Source organism: Carassius auratus, chromosome 43, assembly GCF_003368295.1.
Source record: "Carassius auratus strain Wakin chromosome 43, ASM336829v1, whole genome shotgun sequence".
Taxonomy (NCBI): Eukaryota; Metazoa; Chordata; class Actinopteri; order Cypriniformes; family Cyprinidae; genus Carassius; species Carassius auratus.
In genome coordinates this window covers 22,509,986-22,519,985 of record NC_039285.1, presented here as the reverse complement: position 1 = coordinate 22,519,985, position 10,000 = coordinate 22,509,986, and the positions used below count along the sequence as shown (strand labels likewise).

Sequence of the window (10,000 nt, the reverse complement as noted above, 5' to 3'; positions counted from 1 at the left end):
ATAAAGTGTGCAGTTTAATCATACTGTGCTTTAATGTGTTCAGCATAAGTCTGAACGAAAACTTACAGATGGCTTAAGTTTGAACAGTAGTGTATATTATAATCATAATAATAACATCAACAACCATCCTCCTCCTCCTCCTCATTATTATTATTATTATTATGTATTTAAAAAAAAGATATACATATATTTCTTTTTTTTAATGTTTGGGTTAAGTGTCCAAATACTTTAAAATATGTATTGTTTATACTATCTATACTTAATACAAAACATATATATATATCCTTCTTGGTCTTAAAGTGATTTTATTACATAAGAAACTACTACAGTGTTGTCGTTTCGTTAGATGACATGCATTACAAATCCTGCATGACACTGAGATGTCCTGAAATATCAAAGTTTGCACAGACTAAAAGCATGAAAGTATCTGTGAAATTTGGTTTAATAGAAACTCGGCGAGAAAGAGAGATTTGATTATTCTCCATTAAAAGTCCATTAGAGGTGTATATTTCATATCTTTAGTTAAATTTGCATAGTGCATAAAGGGATTAATGCGTGAATATTATAAAATTGAATCTAAAACTGATTAATACCTGCCTCTGCTGGTAAAAACTCTAAAACTGTCTCCAGACTTTATACAAATGCAAAGATTATTAACAGGAGTGTAAACTAGTGAAGGTCAGAAATGTGCTGAGGAAAGTGAAAACATCGTGTCAGGTGTAAGGTTATTCCTTCTAGACCTGCAAACCTGAAGAGAAAAGAGCGAGGAGGACAGAAGAAAGGTCTTCCCCTCTGTGTTGTGTTCGTCTGTGGATGGAAACCAGAACACGGGTGTGGCGTGTTGGACTTAAACCACAGTTATGGATCTCTGTGCTGAAACTGTGAGAGTTATTGCTGAGAGGAGCCTTAAAGAATAAAATACAATCTAAGAAGTTTCTCAAACTTTACCGTTCCGCAGAAGAGCGTAACTCAATATACAAGACATGAATTGGCTCCTAGGATGTATGAGCTCATATGCTTTCGTATTATCATTCCCAGTTTCTCCATTTTTCTGTATTTTCACCACATATATGGTACACAAGGTACAGCTTAGGGCCTGCGATCGGACGGATGCTAATGTGGTTTCCTAAACAGACCGATAGAGAACTTGCCACATTTGATTTAATTTGTGAATTCTAACACAAAATGTGTTAAACAGAAGCAGTAAACTCTTACTGGGGACGTGGGCTGCATTAATACATCGGTTTGATAGGATTCTTAAAGGAAAAGTTCACCCAGAAATGAAAATGTGCTCACCCTCTGTTCATCCCAGATCAGGATGAGTTTGTGTCTTCATCAGGTTTGTAGAAATGTAGCATTGCATCAGTGTCTCATCAATGGATGCTCTGCAGTGAATGGGTGCCGTCAGAATGAGAGTCTGATAAAAACCTCACAATAATCCACAGCACTCCAGTCCATCAGTTAAAGGGTTAGTTTTCACAAAAAATTAAACTAGGTCATAATTTACCCTGAAGTCATCGTAGGTGTATATGACTTTCTTCTTTCAGACGAATCCAGTCAGAGTTATTATAAAAAGTGTCTTTGATCTTTTTCCTTCAGCGAGTGTTGCACTGCATCAGTCCAAGAGAAGTTTAATAAAAAGCTCATCCATTACAAAAAAAAGTGTCTCGCACGGCTCCACAAGCTGAACAAAGACCTCCTGTAATGAATCGAAGCATTTTTTAAAGAAAATATCCATATTAAAAACAATATAATCACTTTAATCTAGCTTGCGCTCATAGTTTTGGGGAATGACGAGCTGTGCATGCTCCATGAGTCTCGTGAAAAACACTGTTTGTGAACAGAAGCAAAGGAAAAACAGTCTCCTCTCGGCTTATATCGACATCCTCTGACATTCTTCTTTACAAATCCTCGTTTTGTTCTTCTAATTAGTGACTGTTGTTTTGTTTTGATTAGCAATGTTCTTTTTAACTGGTTAGCCGTTAACCGACCGGTAAGAATTTAGACCGATAAACGGTTTTAAAAGTCATTGATTTATTTTATTTTCAGTAAAATATGTTTGCTGCATTTAAATATGCTACGAGTATAAAATATTGTGTTATTTAGAAAAAAAAAAAAAACTAAATACACATCACATATAATAAGTCGCATATTTGATTCAGAAATAGGCCTAATGCTGACGGGAAATGTTTACAAACATTATGATAAACTGTAGCAAGGCTATTTTAGTTCCCCTCAATCCACAACAAATCTTTTCAATTAACAATACTTAGAAAATAACAATCTATTAAAAATAGTCCTATCAGAAGTTAATAAACCACAAGTCAAAATTAATTAATTTAGGCTAAAACTAACCTGAAGCCTGTAAAACTAACCTGTTTCCGTATTCACGATGTATTTGAATTACAAATTCTTTTTTTTTTTATGTACTTCACTCGATTTCCAAATATATTTTGCATAACATTACAGTGGTACGATGATAACACTTAACAGCACTGATGTTACTGCATATTTAAACTGAGCAGTGTTGTCCTCCATATGTTTGACTGACTGTATTTTATTATGATAATGAACAGGCTGCAATGTAAAGGTAGCAAAGCTTAACTGTGAGCGTGCATGCAGTGCAAAAAGCTCCAGATTAACCCTTTCCTGACATGCACACTTAGACTGTTTTCAGACTGGTTTGATGCTGATCTGTGCACGATTAATCAGAACAAAACTGAAATTGCTATATGGCTTACCTTATAATTAAATAAATGTATATAAATATATGTTTGTGTTTCAGAATGATATGTGGCCCTGTGTTCATTTACACATGAGCAGCTTATGATCCACCAGTGTTTTCAGTGTCTACATTTTTCTTAAAATGCTTACATGATGTGATTTTAAATGTTTCCTTTCTCTTTGGAGTGTTACAAGCTCTTGGTGCATGAAGATGATCTGTAAAGTTGCAAAAACTAAAGTCTCAAAGCAAAAGAGTTATTCTTTATCAAAGTTAAGATTTTCCACGCCCCACTAAAACGGTTAATTTAAACACGCCCCCACATGTCTACATCACTGTGTGGAAATATTTGTGTAATGCCGCCCAAATGTTCAGGCAGATGAAGAAGGCGTGGTTTCCGTAACACAGTTAGTGTTGAAGCAGTCGTGTCAGGGATATCGAGGAGAAAACAAAAGCATTGTATTTGTTCTTCTGAAAGTAGATATTTTTAGGAATCTTTAAGATTACTTACAACAGAACAGCAACGCATTTTATGGGCGACTGTTTCGTGAACCTAAGAGAGGAGGTCATTCTGACTTTGATACGACAATCTGGCATTTCTGTATCAGCTACTGGAAGAATGTTTTGTTATTAGCTTAAGTATTTGCTATTGACTGTTCAGATGTGTAGTTCTGCACACTGTGCGCGCGCGTGTGTGTGTGTGTGTGTGAGACAGAGACAGGGTCACACAGTGGAGTCAGCTCTTAACCGTCCGTGTCTTGTCTTCTGCAAACACATCCGAGCTTCATCACTGTCTGTCACGACTCTGTTCCTCTTTCAGCTTGAACTGATGCTAAAACTAAGGACATTATTAACTGTCTTTACCTTTATTTTGAAAGCTGAATCTCGCGATTATGGAAAGTTAATGTATTAAATTAATGGATTGCTTGGAATCAAGACCAAACCTGATGTACTCGATGTGCTGAGACAAGTCTCTTTCTCCATTCATCTCTCTTTGTCTTTCTTTCTTTTAACACTTTGCACAGAAGTTTGAATAACTCACCTGAAAGTTCCTGTAAACTGTAGCTCATGATGCTAGCAACAGTAAAGTCCTGGGTTTGAATCCCAGGGAATGCATGAACTGAAATGATGTTTAGCTAGTGTACGTCACTGAGGATAAAAGCGTCTGCCAGATGCATCAATGTCAATGTCTCCATCTCTTCATACACACAGACTGTAGACACACACTGGTGATCTTCTGCCGTCCGTATCTCTGTCCGAGCCTCGTCTACATCGGCTGAAAGACATATTTACACTGTGAATGTCATTATGATTTGATGACATCATCCTGTCGGACCAATAAGGGCCTTTGAGCAGAACGTAATCTCAAAGAAAGAGATGAGAATGAGACGTTTGGAGATCATGTGAGAGACGCTGAGCTGTTATTACGTTTGGACAATATAAGAGCCATAAATCTCCTCCAGATGGAAATCAATCCCTCACATACAGAGAGCGAGAGGATTGATGTGTGGTACCCATGATTCATACGGATGATAATGTCACTGAGGTACCGCTCCGTCAGATGCGTGGCCTTGCAAATGACTTCTTCTGTTGGCCGCTGACAGTGAGAATTGAAAATCCAGAGGAGATTTTGCGTGTTTGAGAGCTTGAGTGTCGTCAGCAGCGTCTTTAGGACTTTATTAGCTCACTGTTGCCTCCGATTGTGTTGCTTGTTGAGGAAAGGTGTGCAATTACCTTTTCTTAGTGATAGAAGTAGAACACACAATTACAGCCTGGCAGATGATGAAATCTCAAATCTAGTAGAAGATCTGAGCACCTAAAACACCCTGGCAAGCACAGAGCTCAGTTTAACCCCTTCAGCTCCTCTCTCAGCGTGATGGTGGCAGTGAGTTTTGTGTAAGTGTGTCTCTCGCTGTGTTCAGAGAGTCTCCTCTGTTGCTGTGTTGTTTCCATCACTGGAGGGCGATAGAGCTTCACCGCTGCGACCCAACACATTTACACCAGCTTTCTGTAGCCTTTACTAATCTAACCAGAAACGCACCTCCATCACTTTAATGTGTGTGTGTGAAAGATGATGGAGGTCTGATATAGTCTCTTATCGAGCTCAATTGTGTCTCTCTGCAGGTAGATATTGAGCTCTGTGTTTCTCGCTGATATTCAGGCTTTGTCTGTTTGTGTGTGCATGTGTTTACTGGCCTTCCAGCTTCAGCGGGGCTGATATCGGTCGGAAGGGTTTGTTGTATTAGCAGAAGAGCAGCAGGACTCTCTGTTATTGAGCACCACGCATTGAACTCTCTCGCTTTACAGCCTGCGCTATGAGAGAGAGAGAGAGAGAGAGAGAGAGAGATCGAGGGTTGGAGAAATAGAAGAAATAGTGGCACTTTCAAAAACATTTACCATTTTTGTTGTTTTTGCTGAAATATTTCATCTTTGGGAGCCTGTTTCCATCATGGAACAAAAAAGTTAATTCCCACTTATTGCAATAGTGTTGCTTTGCTTATGCTACAAAATAAAAATAACATAATTGCAACATTCCTTCTCGGAATTCAGAATTACTATTTCACAATTCTGAGTTGATATCTCATAATTATGTTTTGTTGCTTCCTCAAAAATAAATAAATAAATAAATAAACAAATTAAAAAATACATGTAATTGTGACTTTTAATCTCATCATTTAGATTATTTTTTCATCACATGATTCTAAGTTTATATCTCAGAATTTAGACTTCCTTTCAGAATTTTGATTTTATATTTTGAAATTCTGAGAAAACTGAGACATATGAGCTCAGAACTGCCTCAGACTGCAGTTTCCCTCAATGACTCAATGCGAAAGTGAAATATTATACGTGTAGGGTATTTTTAGATGTCTAGACTAGATCTAATGTGACTCCAGGACTGTTGTGTGATCACACGGAGGACAGACGATCCACACACAAGATCTCTTTAACTCCTCTCTTTGATGGCAATGAGATTGAATGAATAGCAAACTGACTTTATGTTCAGCTCCTGAGAAGAAGACCTCAAGAGTTCCTCAAAAGAAATTAAGAAATAGGATTTTATTTAATTATGTTTTTTTCTATAATTTTTTTTTCTATAAATTCTTTGGAGTTATTTGTGGATATGTAAATATTTGGACACTTAACCTACACTAAAAAAACAAAACAAAAATTAAATCAATCATATAATGAATTATATCTATATGTCTGTGTTAAATAATAATCTGTAAAAAAAAAAAAAAAAAAAAAAAAACGCATCACCAAGAAGATATTTCATGTTTTTTAAAGAAGTCTCTTCTGCATTTATTTGATCAAAAATACAGTAAAAATGACATAATATTAGAAATTAAAACTGTACAGCTGTTTTCTGTGTGAATCTGTGTTAAAGTGTAATGTATTTCTGGGATGCTCCGCTGTATTTTCAGCATCATTCCTCCAGTCTTCAGTGTCACATGATCTTCAGAAATCATTATAATATGATGATTTACTGCTCAAGAAACATTTCTGATTATTATCAGTGTTGAACACAGTTGTGCTGCTCAATATTTCTGTGGAAACTGTGATACATTTTATTTTTTCAGGATTCACAGATGAAAAGAAAGTTCAAAAGAACAGCATTTATTTGAAACCGAAATATGTTGTGTCGTTATAAACATCTCTTCTGAACAGTAATGTCTACTTTATTATATAAGTATTAATTTCTTTTTGTTTGACCCCTGATGAAGCTGATGCTGATATCTAGAGAAAGACTGATGCTCCGTTTCATATCACATGGATTCTTATCTAGTTAGACGTCATTGTATGTAATTAAACAACAAATTAGTTTAAATGATCATTATATTCCAGTACCTGGATGACATCTGTTCAGATTAATTAGTGTAATAAAAAGATGTAGGTGTATACTGTGTTTGATTCCTCTGAAGGTTTCGTTCTCATCTGCTCAATCATCTACATTTCTTCTCTGTAAACGGAGAAATTATCAGAAATTGCTCCAAAGCAGGAATAATTGAGGAGAGGAGATATGAATAAAGCGCAGCGGTGTGTGTGGCAGTGTTTATGAGGCTGTAATGACTTTATTTGATTGCGGTGGCACAGGTTCCTGTTCCTCTTTCAGATGTAAATTCACATCAGTCCACCTCATTCTATATGTGTATATAGCATTTATGGACAAAGCAGTTCATGTGTGCTTTGATGTGGAAACATCTAAATAAACAAACTTCATTAAAGGCATAAAGGATGGATTTAACCATTGATTGACCAATTTTACGGATCAGATCATATAGAAAAAGCACATTTCAATGTGTTATGTAAAGTTTCAAGGTATTTCAGTGATCATATCGTATCTGATTTATGGCTATTTTAGTGATGTCAGATACCACACAGCATGTGATAAGTGCCGTATCAAGACAAAGAAACACAGACAACAGACAGCAGAATGGAGTTATTAGAGATTAATGTTGTCTATGTAGGATATCTATGAATATTATGTTAAACATTCAGTATTAACGCCTATTTAGCTGACGTGCGCGAGCTGATAAATCACGCTGAGTGGATTGAGCGTGCAGCGGCGGAGATGTGTGAGCTTGTCGAGTGAATATACAGTTCATCACAGGAAAGTTTGTAGTTCAGTCGGGATATGACAAAAACAAATAAAACAATGCACAAGTTACTTAAAGGTAGAGAGAGATTTACAAATGCAATACAAATATTGGTATTGGTACTCTGTATCAGCAAGTACCCTAAATGAAAGTATCGGTATCTGTACTCAGTATCGTCAAGTACCCAAAATAAAAGTATCGGTATCTGTTCTCTGTATCGGCAAGTATCCAAAATAAAAGTATCGGTATTTGTACTCAGTATCGGCAAGTACCCTAAATGAAAGTATCGGTATCTGTACTCAGTATCGTCAAGTACCGGAAATAAAAGTATCTGTATCTGTTCTCAGTATCGGCAAGTACCCTAAATGAAAGTATCGGTATCTGTTCTCAGTATCGGCAAGTATCCAAAATAAAAGTATCGGTATTTGTACTCAGTATCGGCAAGTACCCTAAATGAAAGTATCGGTATCTGTACTCAGTATCGTCAAGTACCGGAAATAAAAGTATCTGTATCTGTTCTCAGTATCAGCAAGTATCCAAAATAAAAGTATCGGTACTCTGTATTGGCAATTACCCAAGATAATAGTTTCGGTACTCTGTATCGGCAAGTACCAAAAATAAAAGTATCGGTATCGGTACTCCGTATTGACAAGTACCAAAAATAAAAGTATCGGTACTCTGTATCAGCAAGTACCAAAAATAAAAGTATCGGTATTGGTGCTATGTATCGGCAGGTATCAAAAATAAAAATATCTGTATCGGGTGAGTACAGGAAAAAGTGGTATCGGTGCATCCCTAATGTCAGTTTTTAAATTATCGATTAGATTCAATTAATATTTGAAGCACCAAATACAGTACCAGGGCTTATTTATTTTCCAACTCAGAACTTGTATTTCATTAATTTTATTTTATTACATTTAAAGTATCTTGGGTAATAATAAGAAAAAAGTTTTAGTTATAATACAGTAATTTTTACAGTGTAGTAAGTCATAGTAAGTGAGGCGTCTCTATGAATTTAGCAGTAAATATGTGTGTGTTGATAACGGATACTAGGATCTTGTGCAGTCTTTAGCAGTGATCATCTGAGACTGGAATATTATAGAGTCAGATCCTTTTCCTGTTTGATTGTCATACTTTAGAAACTTCATCATACACGCGCGCACACACACACACACTCGGTTTGGTCCCCTGTGTGGCAGCAGATTGAGGTTGATTTGAGCATCATTAATGATTGTGTGAGCAGCTCACAGACGCGTTCCTGAAGTTTCCGTGACGTCAAGCGTCCCACCGCGAGCTCTTCCTAGCTGCACGGTGAGAGACGCAGGCTTTCTGAATGTGCTGTTACCAAAATAAATAATTTGGGGCTGCTGAGTCCTGTAATGGTTGAACAGCAAGATTTGTTCATAGTTCCTGTCAATTTAGAGTTGTTTGACTGCTGATGTTCTTATGTAAGCAGTGTTTGTCCGTCTGTTTGTCCTCTCAGAGCCTGTCATTCTCCAGGCCTTGGGTTCTCTGATGGAAGAAAGGCTGATTTAGTGCTGACATGAGCAAAGAGGGCCATTTTTAATGACTTTTTGCAACTAAACAAAAAAGTATGTTTCAAGGCTTGACCGTAAAGGTACCAAGAGTGAGAGAAAAAATGAAGAGGCTCAGAGGGTTAAATAATTATATATAGTTCACATGCATAAATTAAAGCAAAACATTTATTCCTGAATCCATCAAACATTCAGAAGGCATTAATATATACAGTTAGTTTAGACGAAGAGCTGACAGAATAATTAGGAATCTCAGATCCTCATCTCATATGGAAATGCTGTTTGTTTATCATCCTGGTGACAAGAACATGTGTGTCAATATTAGTTTGTTTGTGTAGTTTGTGAAAGTCTTGAAGCGCTGGCCAATCTTAAAGGGGACACAGTTTATTTATTCATTCATCTATCCCTGAAGTGTTATGCTGGGAACGTGTATTTGTGCCATAGACAGGATTCATACGGTCCTAGCAAACATGAAAAAATGAACTAATGTGATTTCAAGGCCTAAAAAAGTCATGGAAATGAATAAATATTTTAAATCATGAATATTTGTGTAGTGAGTTTGTTTTCTAATCGGGCTTTTGATACAAAGCTGTTGATACAATATTATAAGGCCTGGATTTATGTAAACTATTTCATTTAATGTATAATGTTAATTGTAAATGGATTTTTAATGTAAATAATTCTTTAAATAAATGTAAGCTTATGTGGTGTGTGTGTGCGCGTAAAAAAAAAAAAAAAAAAAAAATATATATATATATATATATATATATATATATATATATATATATATATATATATATATATACATATATATATATATATATATATATATATATATATATATATACATATATATATATATATATATATATATATATATATATATATTTTTTTTTTTTTTTTTTTTTTTTTTATTTACACAAATAAATGCTTACAGTATTGCCAAAAATTATACACTCTGTGCACATTTTGTTAATTTTCAGTATACATTTAGTCAAGTGCCTCGGGGGCATGAAAAAATGCTTTGTGAAAGAGAGGTATAAGAAACTATTTTATGATAATATTAACAAAAAATATTTAAATGCAACAATTATTTTGATTCATTATGATGGGCATACCAAAGTACTGTAAAAAGCTTTTAACACTTC

At 35.5% G+C, this 10,000-nt stretch overlaps 1 protein-coding gene across 2 annotated transcripts in view; it reads left to right on the top strand.

Moving 5' to 3' along the window:
* cd276 (CD276 molecule) overlaps positions 1–10,000 on the top strand; it is a 74,246-nt gene that overhangs the window by 7,140 nt on the left and 57,106 nt on the right. The window lies entirely within an intron of this gene.